Source organism: Numenius arquata, chromosome 2 (assembly GCF_964106895.1).
Source record: "Numenius arquata chromosome 2, bNumArq3.hap1.1, whole genome shotgun sequence".
Lineage (NCBI taxonomy): Eukaryota > Metazoa > Chordata > Aves > Charadriiformes > Scolopacidae > Numenius > Numenius arquata.
In genome coordinates, this window is record NC_133577.1 from 1,671,443 (window position 1) to 1,691,603 (window position 20,161).

A 20,161-nucleotide genomic window follows, 5' to 3' on the forward strand; every position below is an offset into this window, starting at 1 on the left:
TAATCCAAGAGGTGAAAGCGCTACTAGGTAGGACAAGGCACTAGTACTTTCAGACATATTTAGGTGCTTGAAATACGCTCCCGTGTTGCTTGTGAACAAAGGTGAGAATACTGGGAAAATTCGTGGACCCAGTGAAGTCATTAAAAGACTTTTCTTTGAGTCGCATTTTCAGTCCCTGTGTATAAACTAGGATGTTAAATGGTAATGATCTTACTCAGAGTTTAATTTATTGCATTTAAGAGCTTGTAGCTGACCCTGTGCCCCTGCATGTACCTATTAATTCTTCTCCTGTCAGAGGCCGCTGCTGTTTCATTGTGAGTCTGGGCACATGAATCATGGACCACTCATTTGTTTTCACTGAGGGCGTAGAAAAGATGTGGTGGAGGTGAGAGTGAGGAACTGTGGCTGAAAGAACAAGGCAAATGTAACACTGTACCAGAAAATACAATATTTTCAGCCACTTGAAATGAAGCGAGGGAATGCCATGTGTGCCAAATTCCGACAAGTGTACATTTTTTTTCACAATTTTTTTTTCCAACACTTGCTTTGCACATAATTTGGTAATTCAAGGAAGTAACCTGACTTGAAAGTCCACTAGTTCTGAAGTATTTATTAATTTACAGATTCTTTGATGTCTAATGATCTATGAAATTTTAGCCTCAAAATTTATCCTTCCGTTAATTGTTTCTGTTCCACTTTTTTGATGGTTTATCTCCATATAAAGAGGTACAAACTTACCCTCTTTTGTTCCTCTACATGCAAAGCAACATTCACACACAAAAAATTGTTAATACAGTATTTTTGAATACTGGATATAGATATGTGTAGTTTGTTTATATTCATGGGAAATTTCCAATGCCAGCTGCAAAAATAGAAAAATACAGCTTTCACAGAAAATATCCTGCTGATGCACTTGGAAAAGATGTAAGCTCGGATCTAAAGGAGTCTCATATGAGTTATCAGATATGAAATCAGTTGCACGTCTAGGAAGAATCAACACAAATGCTTCGTGTTTGTAGTTGTATCATTCGTAGTAGTGTCATTTGAATGGGTATTTGTTATTGTAAAATCTAGCAGCAGCAGATAAAGTGATATTGAAAGAAACAGCGCATACGTATGTGCTATGTTTTCAAAATGTTTCCAACTGGGTGCTTTTTGAGAGGCGAACAGAACATGAGTTAGCAATTTATCACTTACAAAAAAAATTTATACAGTTTCTTTGGGAGAACATTCCTGCGCTGAAAATATAATGCCAAAGTAATTATCCCAATAATTAATTTAATTTACATTGTTCAGTTCCTTTGATTATCTAACTCTCTTGCAGACATATTGATTTCATTAGTCTGCTGTCCTCTTGGTTAAACCAGTGCCTCCTTGTGTTCTTCACTGGCCGAGTTAAACAGCAAAGGGCTTTTGTTCCGCGTGCCGGTACACAGCTGTGACCGAAACTGCCTTCAGTCCTGCTCAACTGAGCGGAACCTAATTGTGCAATCAATAATTTTTAACTTGGCCTGATGTGCTGTAATTGATGTTCTGTCCTGAGCCTAGTAAATGATCAGCGTCTGATAAACAGTTTCTTTAAATGGGAAGAAGTCTTGGAAGGGAGGAATGTATCTGTTCCATTCTACCTGGAAAAGGGAAATTAGAATGGACTATTTCAGTTGGAAGGGACCTACAACGATCATCTAGTCCAACTGCCTGACCAATTTGGGTTGACCAAAAGTTAAAGCATGTTGTTAAGGGCATGGTCCAAATGCCTGTAAAACACTGACAGGCTTGGGGCATCAACTGCCTCTCTAAGAAGCCTGTTCCAGTGTTTGACCACCCTCTCGGTGAAGAAGTGCTTCCTAATGTCCAGTATAAACCTCCCCTGGCGCAGCGTTGAACCATTCCCATGTATCCTATCCCTGTATCCCAGGGAGAAGAGCTCAGCACCTCCCTCTCCACTTCTCCTCCTCATGAAGCTGTAGAGAGCAATGAGGTCGCTCCTCAGCCTCCTAATCTCCAAACTAGACAAGCCCAAAGTCCTTAGCTGATCCTCACAGGACATTCCTTCCAGCCCTTTCACCAGCTTTGTTGCCCTCCTCTGGGTGCATTCCAGGACCTTCACATCCTTCTTTTATTGTGGGCCCCAGAACTGCACACAGAACTCAAGGTGAGGCTGCACCAATGCTGAATACAATGGGGTAATCGCCTCTTTTGACCAGGTGGTGATGCTGTGTTTGATGCACCCAGGATTTGGTTTGCCCTCTTGGCTGCCAGGGCTCGCTGCTGGCTCACATCGAGCCTGCTGTCGACCAGATCCCTTTCTGCAGGGCTGATCTCCACCCACTCCTCTCCCAGTCTGTGCTTGTGCCCGGCGTTACTCCATCCTTTTGAGAGGTTACTTTTCATCCCATTAATGATAGCCCAATGCTCTAATCTGTCTAGATCCCTCTGCGAGGCTTTCTGTCCCTCCAGAGAGTCAACAGCACCTCCCAGTTTCGTCTCATCAGCAAACTTGCTAAATGGTGCATTCAACTCCTGCATCCAGATCATTGACAAATATACGGAACAGGACTGGCCCTAGAATTGAAGCGTGAGGAGCACCACTGGTGACTGGTCACCGGCCAGATGTAGCCCCATTCATTACAGGCCTTCAGGTTCTGCCTTTCAGCTGGTTCTTCACCCAGCATAATGGGACCCACTTACCCCACAGCTGGACAGCTTGCCCAGGAGGATGCTGTGAAGGGACAGCATCAAAAGCCTTCCTAAAATCCAGACAAACTACACCCACCACCTTCCCTTTGTCCATTAGGCTGGTGACCTTACCGCAGAAAGATATCAAATCAAACAGGACTTTCCTCTTGTGAATTGTTAGATACGGACATATTCTGTGAAAGGTGTATGATTTAAGCCTCACTGAGTTAATCTTACCCCATGCAGGTAGTTATTAATCTGAGATACGGCCCTAAGAGAGAGAGAACATCTTGAAATGAGAAGCCTAAAGCTCAACTTTTATAGAGAGTGGAAGAGTATCCTTCCACATGAATTAATCAGCTTACATTTTAAACAGTATTCTTTTCATAAGTAAAACACCAGTTTGCTCTGTCAGAGTAGCTATCGACTGCATTATAAAATACATACCATTAACACAGCATTTACCCAGGTAAATTCTTTTTCATGTTTCATTAAACATGTAACATGAAAAATAAAAATAATACAGTTCATACCAATAGGAGATTTACTTGCCGTTGTTTTGTAGGTGGTATTTGCCTGGCTCCTGGTCTTTCAGGGGTGTTACAGCTGAAAATCATTTATTTTTGTTCCATGGTAGGACTTTTGTTCTATATATCAGGTATTACAGACATTTCCAGAAATGAGTATCCCAAAATATTTCCAGAAATGAGTTATCTAAGGAAAATATTGTGGGTGTTTAATATTGTCACTGTTTGCACCAGTAATATTCTTTTGGTCAATCACAGAATTAAAACCAGCAGCAATTAAAAAAACCAACAAAAAGATAACAAACAAACAAAACCCCAATGCGATTTATCTTCAGGTCAGCGTAACGAGCACAAGTTTAAGTTCGCTCAGTCAAATGTGAATAAACAATCTGTAGACCAAGAATTATTTGCATAAAATAGTTTTATTGAATATTTGCATGAATTAATGGAAAGTTGGATAATGACAGCTTCTGAATGAGCAAAACTGAGAAATTCTCAAATAAGGAAATTTCTCTCAAATTCTTTCAATTTTTCTCAAACCTGTTGGCCTGAATGCAGAGAGATCGTTAGTGTTCCAGTTCCTATTCTGTCTAAGATCAGTGATTCGTGAGAAAATCGTAGGGAGACCAGAGTGTCGCTGTATCACACTGGCAAAGGGAGACTTTCAGCATTGATGTTTCTGAAAGGCCATCAATAAATGTAAATGCTAAAGTTTCCCAAAATAGTATTTCAACAGGAAAAAGCAAGTTCCAGTGTCTCAGTGTCCCCAACCCAGAAAGAGAACTGAGAGAGATCTGTTATATTAATGAGTTACTAATTAACTTCTGCTGAATCGATGTTTCTTGCTTTAATGGTGATTTTTTTTTTTTTGGCACTGACAGAGAAAGAGTGGTTTATGTCAGGGGTAAGAACCGGCGGGATGAGGTTGCTATTTTGGGGTAAAGAAGAATGCCCATTTTGTGACATTTTCATCTTTACTTAAACACCATATCAGGGCGCTATTTCTTTTTTTCCTTTATTTCCTCAGATGATCATTAGGTTGAGAACTAAAAATTAATGGGTTACCATGGTGATTTTTTGCTTCATTTCCCTGACACAGGAGCCTCTGATGTTTACATCTAGTTTGTACCTTTATTATTGCAATCTTTCTTCTTCTGCTAGACTATAATTTGTGTCACAGCTTCCTTACCTTGATGACTAGGTGGATGTAAGGCTCTGGACATTAACTTTCAAAGCTGTAATTTCTTTTTTTTTTCTATGAGGTGTATGAAGATTTCTTTTAGTTAATGCTTGTTTGAACTAGCATGTATAGTGTTTGTATTTTGATGCAGTTTTTTCAAAGCTGGACCCTCTGAAGGCTTCAGATGCACCAAGTGATGACTGTAACATGTTAGGAAAATGCATATCTTTTCATAGAAAATGACACATTTTTCCTGAGCTGTAGCTTGAGGGGAAATAAAATAGGAGGTTACACTTAGAAAAGCATTCTTCAGGCATACGTAGATTCAGAGTATTTTGTATAGGCTAGGAGAAAATATTTAGGTCACAAATAATTGTTTTGTTGTCTCTTTAATATGAAGTAATTCTCTGTGCAAGCAGAGATTGAAAGTCAAATCCAGTGAAGGCAGAGGGAGAAAGGTTTAATTAATCTGGTAGGAAAGCACTTGGTTTTACTAAAAGTCAAGAAAGAAGGAAAAAACCTCATATTCTGGGAAACATTGAGTCTCTCTACAATGAGGCTTTCTGAAAGTATAAAACCCAAGAGAACTGTGTGAATTTAAGTCCCACCTTATTAAATCTTAATTGGAATAGCCAATTGACTCCCTGGTCCATATTAATGTTGTCACACAGAGGAGTTCTGACAGAAAGTTGATTTTAAAAAATTACAATGATTATTGTTGTGCAAAAGTTATGTAAACTTACAAGGAGAAGAAATTCCTCCTGTTTTTTTTTTTTTTGTATCTCGTACCTCCCCATCACCAAATCCACTTGCGCAACTGTGAGCTTCTTGTCTTTCCATCACATTGTTACTTGTTTGGTTGTTTCACATCTCATGGAAGAATGAAGCTGAGATGTAGATTAGCTGCATCAGGATGCTGTGAACATCACTGCCTGCTAATTGCTGCAATACTAATTTGGTATCATGAGAAGAAATCCATAAATGTGTCTCTGCCCCAAATTGTAACCAGTGAAGAAAGCTGTATATTTGTAATCATCCTAACGAGGCAATGGAGAGGTGAAATTTCAGGATTTAGCCAATATTTCCTTGTAGTGAATAAGAGAAGCCATCTCTGGCCCTCCTGCGTCAGATGCTTTTCATATTGTATTTTCAGTTGCTAAAAAGGATCTACCTTGACATTTAAAGATCAAAAAGTTGAAAGATATTAGCCCTATATTTGAAGGAAAGTAACTGATTCTAGAAATGAGAATGCCACCTGATAGCAGGATGTACCAAGTGTACCAAATTTCAGAAATGGTTGTCTATTGCTTCAGGTCAAACACAGCCCTGGGTGTTTCTTGTTTCTTTTCAGCAAGTGGAATTTGTGACTATCGATGTGACTATCAGATGGTTGATAAGATTATATTGATAATGACTTTCAGACTATTGTTAAGAAATAATATAGTTGCACGTCTGTTAATTAAACATTTTTTAGTAGCACAGCCTAAATGCACCCTTTAGATCAGTGTTAAAGCACTGGGTCCTTTACTTCAACAATGTCAACCTACTTTCAGCATTACATTTACTATGTAGACTTAACCAAATTATATGTAATATGTAGTATTTTTGTAATACTGATTTTTAATAAATAAAGCAGCGCATGAGAAAGGATTTAAAAATAACTTAGGAATTAGAGCTGTGTTTTATATCCAACGCTTTCTTAGCTCATGGGATTTCCTCACACTGATGTGTTTTGGATTTTTCATATTGTTGATGATTCCCTGTTCCAAATACTTTTCCATTCTTACCTCAGATCCCTTGGGAGTTCTTGCATTCCTAACATCCTTTGGCATTTAGTTCCATATATCTGGTGCCTGTTGTACAAAGAATCAGCTCCTGTTGTTTCATTGTAGCTTGGTTCCCGCTGGTTTCATTTGGTGGACCCCAATTCTTGTACCGGAAAAGTTGGTGAACAGTCAACCTGGAACCACTTTTTCTATCTTATTCATCATTTTATAGATTTCCATCATATTTTTACTTAAGTCATGTCGTTTCCAGGCTGAAGAGTCCTACTGTACTCTGTTGGGTTTTTTATACAGAAGGTATTAATTTGTTTCATCATCTTCTTGTCCTTCTCTGAACTTTTCCCAGGGTGTATATCTTCATTTTAAGATGAGGGGACAGAGATATTCAAGGTGTGGGTGAACCATGGATTTGTAGTTCATCTAATTATATTTTCTATTTGTGATTTCCTAAAATCTTGCTTCTGACTTGCTATTTTGGATTGCTGCTGAGCGTTGTTGCTCATTGGAGTCTAATGTTTTCGTTAGGAAAAAAAAATAGTAGTATCGCTTAAAAATATTAATAACTTACCCCTAAATTCTGTGCCAGTTTGGCCTTGCTGGCTTCCTTTCCAACTTCAGGTATTAAAATTCCCTCTCAGTTCCCTTTCTCTTCCTGATCTTTTCATCCTTTTTCACCTCTTTATGATGTCTTTCTACCAGATCAAATGTACTTCCTCTCTAATTTTTTTGTTTAAAAATAATTTTTGCTTCAAATTTACTTCTTCACCTCATAGAATTCTCTTAGAGATACGCTTTTGTGTCACCTTTCCTACAGTTCCTAAGGGACTAAGATGCCAAAGCAGTGAATGAGGTGCAGATATTTGAATGGATGGACAGACAGGAGTATTTTGTGCTGGCCCAACCACGTCGACGGACCGTGTCGCACCTCACATGTCTGTATAAATATCATTAGTGTGACTCTGCTGCCAGAGTGATGCCAGGTATTAAATCAAACTCTGTCTTCTCTATTGCTTCTGAAAGCCTGTGGTGCTCGTGTGGTATTTGTGCAGGGCCTTTCCAGGAGTTTAAGACTTCCACAGCGTGAAACCCTAACCTTGTTCTGTCGAAGAATTCAGCCCCCAGAAAGGTTATGTCTTTGCAGTGGGAAGGTTAGTGCTAACAGATTGTCTCAGCAGATTTCCTGAGGGCGAATTTCAGACATCGATTCCTGAGCAAGAGAGAATATTAGGCAGTAGATTCAATTCAGCTTCCCGAGGTTTGTTTTGGTTTTATTTTTTAAACCGTGTATAGTGTTAAATGGAAGGTACTTGGCGATAGTTTCAGACAGATATTAACACCAGTACATCACCCTTATAAAGGATTTCTTTGATCTGTCGCTGTTACCGAGCTGTCGATCAGTAAACTGCATAATGTTATTTCCATGTTCACAAAGGTAAAAATTACAGACCAAAAGACTTTGGCAAGAGTCGGTCTGTGTGAATGTCTTGGTTGAGGCCCAGCTGGCGACTAGGACCACGCAGCCGCTCACTGCTCCCACTTGAGATGGGGAGAGAATCAGAAGAGTAAAAGTGAGGAGAAACTCATGAGTTGACGTAAAGACAGTTTAATAAGTAAAGCAAAAGCCACTCACGCAAGCAAAGGAAAACAAGGAATTCATTCACTACTTCCATGGACAGGCAGGTGTTCGGCCATCTCCAGGAGAGCTGGGCTCCATCACAGCTAAGAGTGCCTTGGGAACCCAAAATGCCATATCTCGTAATGTCCCCCTTTCCTTCCCCTTCCATCTGCTCTATATACTGAGCACGACACCATATGGTGTGGAATATCCCTTTGGTCAGTTGGGGTCAGCTCTCCCGGCTGTGTCTCCTCCCAACTTCTTGTGGTCCCCCCAGCCTGCTCTCTGGTGGGGTGGGGTGAGGAGCAGAAGAGGCCTTGAGAGCTCAGCAACAACCAGAAACATCAGTGTGCCACCAATACCGCTGTCATCCTGAATCCAAAACATAGACCCACACCCGCTGCTGGCAGAACCTTAACTCCATCCCAGCTGAAGCCATGACAGTGAACAAGGGAGCATAAGGTTCTCCAAGTTCTGCTGGTAACCTCTAACGAGAAAGTCCGTTCTGGCCATGGTATGGCCGGAGCCAGCCAGGGGACTGATGGAGGGGAGTTATGGAGGGAGTTAGGTAATCTGTCTCCTTCCTCTTCCACAAATGAGTTTTCGTATCACCCTTACAGTGGTGAGAATGACACTGCAGTGAAGGTAATGGTTCAGTGCTGCTCCTTCAAATGCTTAACCTCTCACCGCTCCTGGGATGGCAGAAATGTCAGGGGGAAAAAAAAAAATACCGTTTCTGTGGTACTAAAGGCTGCTGTGTGAGCACAGTCATTGGGCTTTATTTTCTGCAGTCAAGTAGAAGTTCAAAATGTGTACTAACATGTAAAAAAGGAAAATGACCAGAAAAAAGTGCCTTGATAGTAGTGTTTTTTGTTGACTTGTCATACTACCTGAATGTGAGTGCTCTGCCCCTTTTTAACCAGTCTCAGCTCACTTTGAACCTCTCCCATCCCCAGTAATTTGTTGTCCTCTGGGATAACCAACCATGCCAGTGGGGGCATTGAACTCTGCTACTTTGCAATGTTTTCTTGCTGTTTTTCTTCTCTTCGTACCATATTGCTTGTCCTGGCCACTGTAGTCTCACTGGTTCACAGAGAAGGAAGGAAGGAAGGAAGGAAGGAAGGAAGGAAGGAAAGAGAGATTTACAAATTTACAAATGGACTGTCAGTGCTCCAAGGCCAGAGGGTCAGAATTTTTCAAAGTACTCAAAATTGAAATATATTCAGTTGCAGACTGAAAATGTTGTGATGGCTTTTTCCCCTAATAATAAGTGATGCAGATGCTACAGTGTTTCTAAAAATAAATGCCTGTCTCTGGTTTGCTGTATTGATACTTGTCTTTATAATTCCTATTTTTAATTTCATCCTCTCAGCTCCTAACCTGCAGTCAGCATCTTGTCTTTAGTGTGAAATCATATTCTAGAGTCTGAACTGTCAGTGCTCCTTGACGAACAGTGATAGGTTTCTTTTCAATAACATAAGATGAAGAAAAGACTTCTATACAGTAGAATCTAATGCCAGTAATGTCTCTCTCTCCCTGCCCTCAGCTGCGGTCACCCTGGGCATTTCTCATGAGTATGCTGAATTTCCATATATTTGATGTACATCTCTGCACATTTCCTTAGAGAATTCGTGGTTATAGCTTGTGTTTCTTGCACCAGCATTTTGTTGATGTATTGGCATTGCAAAAGGTGGATGATACAAAAAAGTAGGTAACAATCTATTCTTAATGGATGAAACTGTTCAGAAATTTAAGCTGATTCTACTTCCAGCATCACAGTTTAGACAAAGACACTAGACATAGACTAATGAATGCAGTCTGAGTCAGAAATTCCAAAATAGGGTTCTGTGAACAACTTTTTTTAGCTTGACATCTGAACAGGGGGAATAACATTAATTTAAAATTATTCAGATTTTTTTTTTTTTCAAAACAGTGAAAGGGAAATTTTAATTTTGATTGATATGAGTTGTTCCGTGTAATGCAAAATGAAAACATTTTATTTGGTCATCTTAATTTTTTTTAAAAATGCAGACAATGAAAACAAATTTCACAAACCTGTGATTGGAGAGCATGCCGCAGTCTTTTGCCTAGAAAGGAAAAGCAAAGTTCAGCTGGTCGAGATCTTACCAGATGTTGTCCTTGCATCCAAGAACGTGTCCTGCTTCTGAGGGCTTCAGCATCCTTTGAGTACTCTGGCTTTTTAACCAGCTGGCAGAGATTCATGTTGTAAAAAATAATGAATTAGTTTTTCTCTGGACTGAAATCCAAGTTTCCCACCAGCTTAGGATCATAGAATCATAGAATGGTTAGAGTTGGAAGGGACCTTAAAGATCATCCAGTTCCAACCCCCTGCCCTGGGCAGGGACACCTCCCACCAGACCAGGTTGCTCAAAGCCCCATCCAGCCTGACCTTGAACCCCTCCAGGGATGGGGCAGCCACAGCTTCTCTGGGCAACCTGTTCCAGTGCTTCACCACCCTCACAGCAAAGAATTTCCTCCTAATATCTAATCTAAATCTCCCCTCTTCCAATTTAAAACCATTACCCCTTGTCCTGTCACTACATCTCCTGACAGAGAGTCCCTCTCCGGCTCTCCTGGAGGCTCCCTTCGGATATTGGAAGGCTGCTATGAGGTCTCCCCGGAGCCTTCTCTTCTCTGGGCTGAACAACCCCAGCTCTCTCAGCTTGTCTTCATAAGGATCAGTCTCATCTTCTTGCTTTTCTGTCTCACGTGCACAGTTAGTATTTTGCAGTGATTTTTAACGGGGACAGCCAACAGGATCCTTGGATACGTGGTGTCTATTGTTAGAGATCTTTTCTCTGAAATCAATAACCTTTGGATGAGGTCTTTTCTGAAGACTGTTGATCTAATTTAATTCAATGTTCCACAACTTCAGTGATTAAGGAGTCACTGGTGAGCGTTCTGGATTGTGTCATACTTCGTTCTCCCTATTGGTGTTGGTTTATGTTTTGTTTGCTTCCCTTCCCACCCCCACCTTCCGGCTACAGCAGCTTCAGGAAGTCTTATGGTCAAGCCTTGGGTTTGGATATCAAGATATCTTTTTGTGTACGATTGGTCTCAGTGAAATGACTGTGATAACTTCTGAGTCTCCTTTTTTGAGTCTTTTGAAAGCATAACTTAGCCTAAAAAGTTACTTTTGTCTACAAAGAAGGAATAGAATATGGATTTTCTTCAAGAATTCTGGCACATAAGCTTTCGGCTGATCCAAAATTTCCAGTTAGAACAACTATGTAAGAAGCAGTTTACAAAAAGAAACTAAACTAGATTTGAGGTTTGGACAAAGGTCCAGGTCTAGTTCATTTTGTTGGTTTTTGCCTTTTTATAATTTGACCTAGTAAAACTAAGCTTGAGTAGCTAATTTGAGGGAAAATAAAGACATTTAACAAATGAATGCCAAATAAATGGATAAATTTTACATATTCCATGTGCACAATGCTATATTTTGTCACTAATATAAAAATATTATCATTTCCTGATTTCCTAATATACATTTATAGATACATAAAAGGAAAAAGTATAGTAAGCACTTTATATACGTGCTCAATATTGTAGGAGAATTTTGAAAACATCTAGAATTTAATTTAAGATAACTTTAAATGATTTTATTATGCATAATGAGAATAGTCCTTGCAATAATTTGTTCAAATCTTGGACACTAATCTTGCAAGTCAGTAAGTTTATAATTGCATTATAGCAATATTCACTGTTAATTTTTGCCTGAGAAAAGGAAAACTTACAGTAATATTTTTAAGTTGATGGTTCATACTGAACTTGAGTTTCTCATATTTAATACTGTAGAAAAAAAGAGTGGATATGAAATGTACAAAGTACTTTTAAATTGTGCACCAGGAAAACTGGAAAACTACATATAAGTGGTGCAGCAGTCTCCCGTTACTGTAAAAACCAAAGGAAGGATATTTACTGGTACTTCTCTGTGGGCCAAGTTGGAATGAAAGTGTCTTTTTTGTAGTTAGTCAGACAGTCCACTCTTCTCTCTTGGCATGTCTTCTGTCCCTGAGCACACACTCGTGTTGTAATTTCTACCGTTTCTGGGAAAAAACCCGAGAAGTTGATTAATCATATGAATCATACGACTTAAAATGTAATAAAGTTGCGATATATAAAGTACGTGCTATATAAGATGAAGTTGAAGAGTCAAACTGATTAGATGATTTACCTTTTTTCTCTAGCATCCATCATTTATTGATCGCAGTGTTTACTGAAAAGAGATGTGTTGCACACCTTTATATAAATCTATAGTAGTTTTTCCAAATCATAAAAGGAGGACTCATGCCTGTAGACGTAGTCTATAACTCAACAAACTCTTTTACTGATGCAAAGGGACATGGTACACCGAAGTCTTGGGTCTTGTAGTGACCCAAACCTGTCTTCGTTTTGGGTCTGGTAGCTGATTTTTGGACAGTGGTAGATTTCGTTCTGGCAGCAAAACCAGAGCTCTGGGTACTTGGTAACTCGATGAGTTTCTTTCTCTTCTGCTTGATCAGGGGAACTGAAGGTCCTGAGTAGGTGGTTGTTTTGGAGGTGGGGGAGTTGATCCTGGAAGACCTTACCCACACAAGTGAAATGAAATACTTAATAGAAAATTTTGCTTAAATGAAATCCTACTTGTAATCACTTTCCACTAAGAGGTAAAACCACAAACATTTATTTACGTTGTCTGTCTGTTGCTTTTGGTGTAGGGTTATTGTTTTGAAATGAGAAAATTATAACTTTCTAAGGGTTTTTTTTTTGTCCTTTTTTTTTTGAGTAATTACTAACAGTAATGAATAATTACTAGGAGAAAGAATGGCTCAATTCTTGTTTTTAATGAGTCTGGTGGCCAAAGGCATAGAAGTGCTGGCAGAGATGGTGAGGATGATAAGCAGCTGAGAGATGCAGAGACGAGAGAAGAAAAAGCAGTAAAGGTTACAAGGTACTTTAAAACCGGGGTCTGGGAGAAATCTAGAGAGCGTCTGGTTCAAGATGAATCAGTCTTTAATGTTTAAATAATAAAAATCTGTATTGTCAAAAAATGAATAATTTTTTCAAGGTAAATTTGTTAAAATCTAGGTGGGCTACATGGAGGAGCAATTCTGATCAATAAAATCTCCCCGAAGCAGGGACATATGACTAGGTCAGCCTGAGACCAAATGTAGGTGTGCTTTAATGTCAGTGCAAAGGAGTTTTATGTAAAAGAAAATCAAAACCAAACAGCATGCTTTACCTGGAGGTTTCACTTTAAATGGCGATTGTCTCAGAAAATCAATAGAAGGAAAGTCACTCAATGAGACACTGTAATACCACGGGACAAATTCTTTGATTAAGATGTAGCCTCTAGATCCCATGAACGAAGAAGGTATAGAGCCAGGTTGGGTAAGGAGACAAACTGTATCAGCAAACAGCGTTGTGTCTGAGAAAATTGATATTTCATGCCTAAGTTAGAGTAGAAAAAGTTAGGACTGCAGTCCCACTTAATCATGGTGGTGAAACTAAGAAGGATTTGAAGGCAAAAATAAACACCATAGTGAAAAAATAAACTATGATCAGCTTCCCATAGGCTGGCTAACTATCGTGAGTAGAGGCTGATTTTTGAGTGTCCTTAAATGCTCTTCCAAGAAGCAGGCTAATTGGAGAGCTCAGAAGCTTAGCGTAAAGGAAGCAACTCAAAGTTTTGTGAGAAGAGTGCAGGACAGGCTAGTTCAGAATCCTGCTATTTAAAGTGGAAATAATAAAGACAGTCAAAAGGTAAAGTGGTCTCTAAAGGTGGAAATACATTTTTATATGTTTTCTTCTTAAGTCTGTAGGACCTTATGCATGCTGCTTATAAAAAAAATAAATCTTAGATTATCCAGAAAGGTAGCAGGATAAAATACCAAAGTATATAATAGTCATTAGAAACCAAAAGACATTCTATAAACAATCTCATCCATCTCATCATGCTTACTGTGCATTTCATATTGCTTTATATCAGATATCCTAAATGAAATCTGAAAACCCCAAACAGTTGGGAGTTTGATAAAGCACTGCCAAGTTTAGGTTTTGCAGCCAAAGTAAGCACTGCTATTTTTGTAACTTTCCAACAATTAATGATAGGAGCAAAGAAAAAAAAGTTGTTTTCATGTACATAATTCTTTAATCTCCTGTGTTTTACAGATTTATGATACTGTTCCTGGCCTAGGCTGTTCATTCTGTGCTACTTAGAAATAGATTTTTTCCACTGACTTTTTTTTTCTATATTATTCCCTATAAAATCACTCCAAGTTTGAAAAGATCAGGTTCAGAGTGGGAAAGGGATCAAAGTTTTCTGTATTCTTCAGCCGAGTGTCCTATTTCTTCTTTCTTTTTAAAGCATTATAAATGGTTTTAAAGGCATTGAACGCTCACTGTTCAAAGGGATCCCATCTGTTTTTCAAAAACCTTCGTCAGTGGTGTTCCAAATGGTATGCTACAGGTTTTGGTAGAATTTAAGACTTGAGCAGCGTACGGTAATTGCAATGAGCTTTTCCACGGAGGGGTCTGCAGTGCAAAAGAACACAAAAAAGTTTTGCTGAAATTTCCCCAGTTCAACTCCAGTTGTTAAACTACAACTTCAGAAGTTGTCGTTCGAAACAGGAATGCTGCAGCCATGTAAATTGTATTACTGCAGTTTATTTAATGATAACATTCGGGAGCAGATGTACTTGTTTACTGTTTGTACAGCTTAAGTCCTCACATTCTCCCTCTTTTACATCAGCGGTTGTGTTTGGCAGCCCTTCGCAACTGCTTACAGCTGGACAAGTTCCTGGGGATTTTCTTTTTACTGGTCACCACTCTGTTCTGGCAGCAATCTGTCTGTAATTCTGCAGTGCGCTCCACAGCACATCTCATTCAGGAAAAAATCTAGTGGAAAGCGCCGTGAGTTTTTAGAATAAAATAATGAATAAGGGAAATCATAGTATCTTTGTAGGGAAGGGGTGGTTGTGGTTTTTTCTGGGGGTCAGAATGCTTTTTATTATAATCTGCAAGAAAACATAACTTCCCTGTTTTAGTCATTCATTTGGAATTACTTGTCCCATTCATGATCGTTGTCCAAAACCAAGCGTACTACTTTAAAAAGTAGTAATGAATAAATATCCTCTTAAGATAATTTGCCATCTCACTGTAGTGCTTTTTTTAAAAAAATGGCATAATTTAGATTTTGATGTTGTGCTTTTTTGAGTGCTTGTGAAGAACATGTTTGACTTGAAATAGCTCTGTATCTCATCCTGTAGAGACACAGGGGATAGCGCTTAGCTCGGTAATGGCAGCGTGTTTCACCTCAGCTCGAGCAGAACCCAGACCAACACAATTTTCAGGATTCCTTTGCGCCTGGAGTTGACGTTGGCATCAGCTACTGAGCTCATGGGGCATCTTTTCTTATTCTAATCTGCTTGCCCAAGGGCCACTGGGTTAGGCAGGAGCTGTGTGATGCTGACAGATTGTAAACTGGGAGCACAGTGGTCGTACATGTGTTCAGACATCAGAGGTCAGGCCACCGGTGTGTACAGGGAGATTTAAAACGGCTGCTGTTGGATGATTTTAAAATCTTAAGTCACCTATGGTATTACGTGTTAGAACACGTAGCACGTTGCCAGTCTGCCTGCTTATAGAGAACTCTTAAAATACTGGCTCAGTGTGTTTCATCATTGAGAATGTTCTTGTAAAAGCCAAGCCTTTAACTTTTTCTCCAGCTATCTTATTAGTTATTACTGAGCAAAAAATACCTTATTACTGCCTTAAGAGATGGAGTCTCACTTGCAAGGACACAATGAAGAACCAGTAGAACATGAATGATCATCATTGTGTTAAAATACAGTGTTCCAGGCCACACAGCAGTATGCGTAACTCCTGCTGAAACTGCACCGTGGTGCAGTGTTTCCACTTAGTTAAGACAGTAACAAAAAGAAAACAAAAGCGTGAAATGACAAATATACTTTCAAGGTAATCAAATTCCTTATTGTTCTGTGATTTATTAATAACTCTGGCTCTGACAAGGAGCATTCTGTTTAAAAGTATGCAAGATGGTGTCTTTGACAAATTTTTCTCTTGTCCAAAAAATGACAAAGCGTGAGAATTACGGAAAGCATAGAAAGGCAGTGGCTAGAATAAGCAATTTAAATTTCAGGTGAAATTGGAAAGAGGGAAATGACAAAAGCAAGTTAATCAGAACTGGGGAGATGAAGCCTTATTTAGCTTAAGCTGTAGGGTGTAGTTGTCAATGACACAATAGTATTTGCTAAACAGTTCGTTAAGCTGACATTTGCCTGTATTCTTAGGGGGAAAGAGTTAGTTGAGATAGAGTTTGACATGCATAGCCCTTGACATTTTAATGCAAGTTTAAGCACTGCATTTCAAGCAGCTCTTGTACTCATTAGCAAGGCACAGAAGGGAGTAGTGCTTTCACTTACTAAACCATTAATTTATTAAGATAGTGAGATATTTATTAGGAACACAGCAAACCTTGCCAAATACACTATTTCTTATATACGCTTATGATAAATATGTATTTATGATGAAAAATTGGATGCTGAGTTCTTGCATATGCTTCCGTCTTCTATTCTCGTTTTGAAACTAACTCTAACGGTAGGTTAGGGCTCGCACTAAGAAAACTCACAGAACTTTTTGTCTTTAGGGATTAAATATAAGATGCCAAGAGATTAATTAGTTAACAGTAATTTTACATTTACTGCAAATGAGCTCTTTGCAACAGATAATTAAAGCTGGTATGGTGTAGGAGAATTATGAGAGCTACTGAATCACCTGTGGAAAAACTGATGCTCAGCGTTGTCCATCTTCATATTGATGTGCTTGCATAAATTGAGAATGTAAATCTTGGAGTGCCTTTCTCATTAAATCATTTTAAGACTGATATATCTGTCTTCTCCACAGCTGATTTTTAAGTAGCAAGTCTTTTTGTGCAGGGCAGAATCTTTCCTCTCCTTTATGCTGCTGCCTGAGATTAAATTTTAGTGAGAAATTGACCTTTCTTGACAATATTTTAGGTTCAGACCTCTGCCTTACACAGAGCATCAGGTTTGAAGCTCACAGTCTTGATGTGATGTCCAAAAGAAACCACTAAGAACTTGAACAAAGTGAGTTCTTTACCACTACTAGCTAAAAATTATTGTAGAGCGATGTTCCTGATCCATTCTTGTGACAAGTTACACGAAGTAACCTTCACCTTTTATGAAAGAATTAAGTCTTCCAGTTTATCTGAGATTCAGTATATAGATAAGTGTCAATGAAAAGCGTACTGGTTAGTGATGCTGCTTTCTTGAAAGTGAACATAAAAAACTCCATGCAACAGAGCCAAACAGCTGGCGGGTTTTATATCCTACAAACAGCTTGAGACTGACTGCACTCAAATTGCTTGGCAAAGTAACTAATTTCAAATACCAAAGCTCTAAGTAGAAAAATACACTCCTTGGATTCAAACACGGATATTTTAAATTTGGGTGAGAACATTGTACATACTTAAAATTCTTAAAATCTTCATTGAAGTGTGTTAATTTTAAATAACTTAGCAGCTGATAATATACCTGCCTGCAAAGCAGCAGCATTTTTACTGTTGCATTAAGTAAAACACCAGAGGCAGCCAACGTGTTGCACGTTTGCACATCAGATGACGTAGAAACGTGCGCAGAAGGTGGTTTAGTGCTCAACAGTGGTGGTGGGGCCTAGTCTGGGCATAGACTGGGGCAACTGGCCCAGTACTGGCCAGCAGAGCCTGCCACTCAGGCTGGGTTCCAGAGGGAGGGTGCAGATCTTCACTTCTGAGGCTGCAAGGACTGTCTGGGACCTCTGGCTGAGGTTGAGGCAGAAGGAGATGATGTCCTCACCTGCAGAATGTTTGCTTCGGTTTGGGGATTTGTGTCACCAAGAGCTGCAGGAGGATGTCAGCCGAGTGCGCGACATCAGGGATGACAGGAAAGAGATTGACTTCTCTGGGACTCTGCAGCCTGAAGCCCCAGCTGTACCAAAATAGAGACAGGCAGAGATGGTGCTTGTTGGTTCAGAAATGGAGACTCCCCTGATGGTGAAGACTCCAACTGATGACTTCCGACCCCAGGAGGAAGGCTCCTTCTCAGCTACACTGTAGTTCAATGCCTGGTAGCAGATAATGGGCTGGGAGCTCTGTTCAATGAGACACATGATCCAGCTCTGCCTAAATCACCCATGAGCACCAGGAGGAAACAATGGTGACAACAGTGGTGTACACCAAATTGAACATAAGCCCATGCAGCAAAGAAACCCAACAGTGGCCTGGGCTGCATTGGTTAGAGTGTCACCAGCAGGTTGAGGGAGGTGATCCTTCCCTGACTTCTCAGCAGTGATGAGAGCACACCTGGGGAGCTGGGTCCAGTTCTGGGCTTCTCTGTAGAAAAGAGATGTGAACATGTTGGAGCAAGTCCAGGAGATGGCTGGGAAGATGGTGAAGGACTTGAAGCATCTGTCCTACAAGTAGAGGCTGAGAGGGCTGGGGTTGCTTAGCATGGAGAAGTCTCGGGGGAATTTTATCGAAGTGTCCAAATACGTAGTGGGGTGCAAGGTGATACTTTTCTCTTGTTCTGAAGACTCATTACAAGTTCAGTCTAAGTAAGCCCATGGTCATTAATATATGAGACTGTGTTTAATGCCAAAAATGGCATAAAGTTTCTTAGGCTACGTCTGTCACTTCTCAGTGGCAGAAGCCCAGTGAAATGTGTTGTGAAATTCTGGTCGTATGGCTGGATGGTCTGATGGTCATCTGGCTGGAGCACATGGGAAGTCCTCTCAGGTGTCTTTGTTGCAGAAGCTGGGATTGGATCCATGCAAGTCTTGCCATGGTGTCTGCAAGAGCATCTGTACCCAGCAGCTGAGAAGAGTTACTCTGCTACTTAACACCTACCCTTAAAGGCTGTTGGAAATAGGTGACACAAGAGGGGTGTCAGAAACAAGAAGTTTTTTAGGAATGACTGAGGAGCACTATTAAGAATTAAGAAAATCAGCAGAAATAGAATGGTGTATGAGATCTCTATGAAATAGAATTCGGCACCTAAATTGAGACAGCGTAGGTTTGTTATACCAGGAATTGCCCAAAGAGAAGTGTGGAAGTGCCAAAGGAAGGCTATGAATGTAACATCAGCCTTCTTCGGCGGACTGTGTAGGTGTCAGAACGGAATGTAATGAATGCAAAAGAGTAGTTCTAAACCACCTGAACGTTCTTTGTGCAGCTTGTAAAGGAACCCACGACTTAGTCCTAAACAGTGCATAGATCCAGGTCAGGAATATTAACCGTTGAACAACTGACATGTAAAAATAACCACAAAATACTCAAAATGCAACATCCCAGGGGAAGAAAATCTGCCAAAGTAAAATTTAAAAATAAAAAAGATGGTCAAACAGCTAAAAAAATTTCAGAGAGCCTAGAGTTTGTTTAAAGGTAACGTTACACACATGTGCATGGTATGTTTAAGAATGGTTCCAAAAATCCTACAACAGGTTTAAATCATAAACTAAGGAAAGATAATAGATATTAAAAGTAAACCAACTTCATTTATTAAATGAAGTTATATCTTTTCTTCCAGAAAGAGAGGTAGGAAAACAAAAAGACAAAAAGAGGTAGGAAAATAAGCTCCAGCAAATGAAATGTTAAACCACAATAAAGATGTGAAAAAGATTCTGAGTGACTGAATATGAAGTTGAAATAAACCTTTTTTTTTTTTTTTCAAACACATCAGGCTCAGGAAGTCTGCCAGAGAATTGGTGGGCTGAGAGATGATCAAAGAGCATTCAAGAAAGATAAGGTCACTGCTGAAAAACTAAATTAATGATTTGAATCAGTTTTTGCTACAGAGACTGTCAGGAGGGTTTCTGCGCTGGAAACATTATTTACAGGAGAGGAGGTGGAGAAGGAAAGTAGGTTGTTAACTGGAGAGGCACAGAAATAGTTATAATTGGATAGTGAAAAGGAACTCTAGGCTAAAGTAGGTGAATTACAACAGTTACTATTTGATCCCTTGCTTACAAATATTGTCAGTAACTGGGGAGTGTGGGGTGTCAAATTAAACACCAGTTTTTTAGAAACATTCCTTAGGAATCCAAGGAAACTACAGATCTGGAAGCCTGATGCCTGTGCGAAGCTAATTCATAGAATCATAGACTCATTTAGGTTGGAAAAGACCTTAAGGATCAAGTCCAACTGTAAACCCAGCACTGCGAGGTTATCACTGACCCATGTCCCTCAGCACCACGTCTACCTGCCTTTTAAATACCTCCAGGGATGGTGCCTCCACCACTGCCTGGGCAGCCTCTTCCAAGGCTTCATAACCCTTTCAGTGAAGAATTTTTTCCTAAT

At 39.6% G+C, this 20,161-nt stretch overlaps 1 protein-coding gene across 1 annotated transcript in view; it reads left to right on the forward strand.

Annotated features, from left to right (window-relative positions):
- The window catches only part of LAMA2 (laminin subunit alpha 2), a 304,356-nt gene that overhangs the window by 51,604 nt on the left and 232,591 nt on the right, over nt 1-20,161 (forward strand). The window lies entirely within an intron of this gene.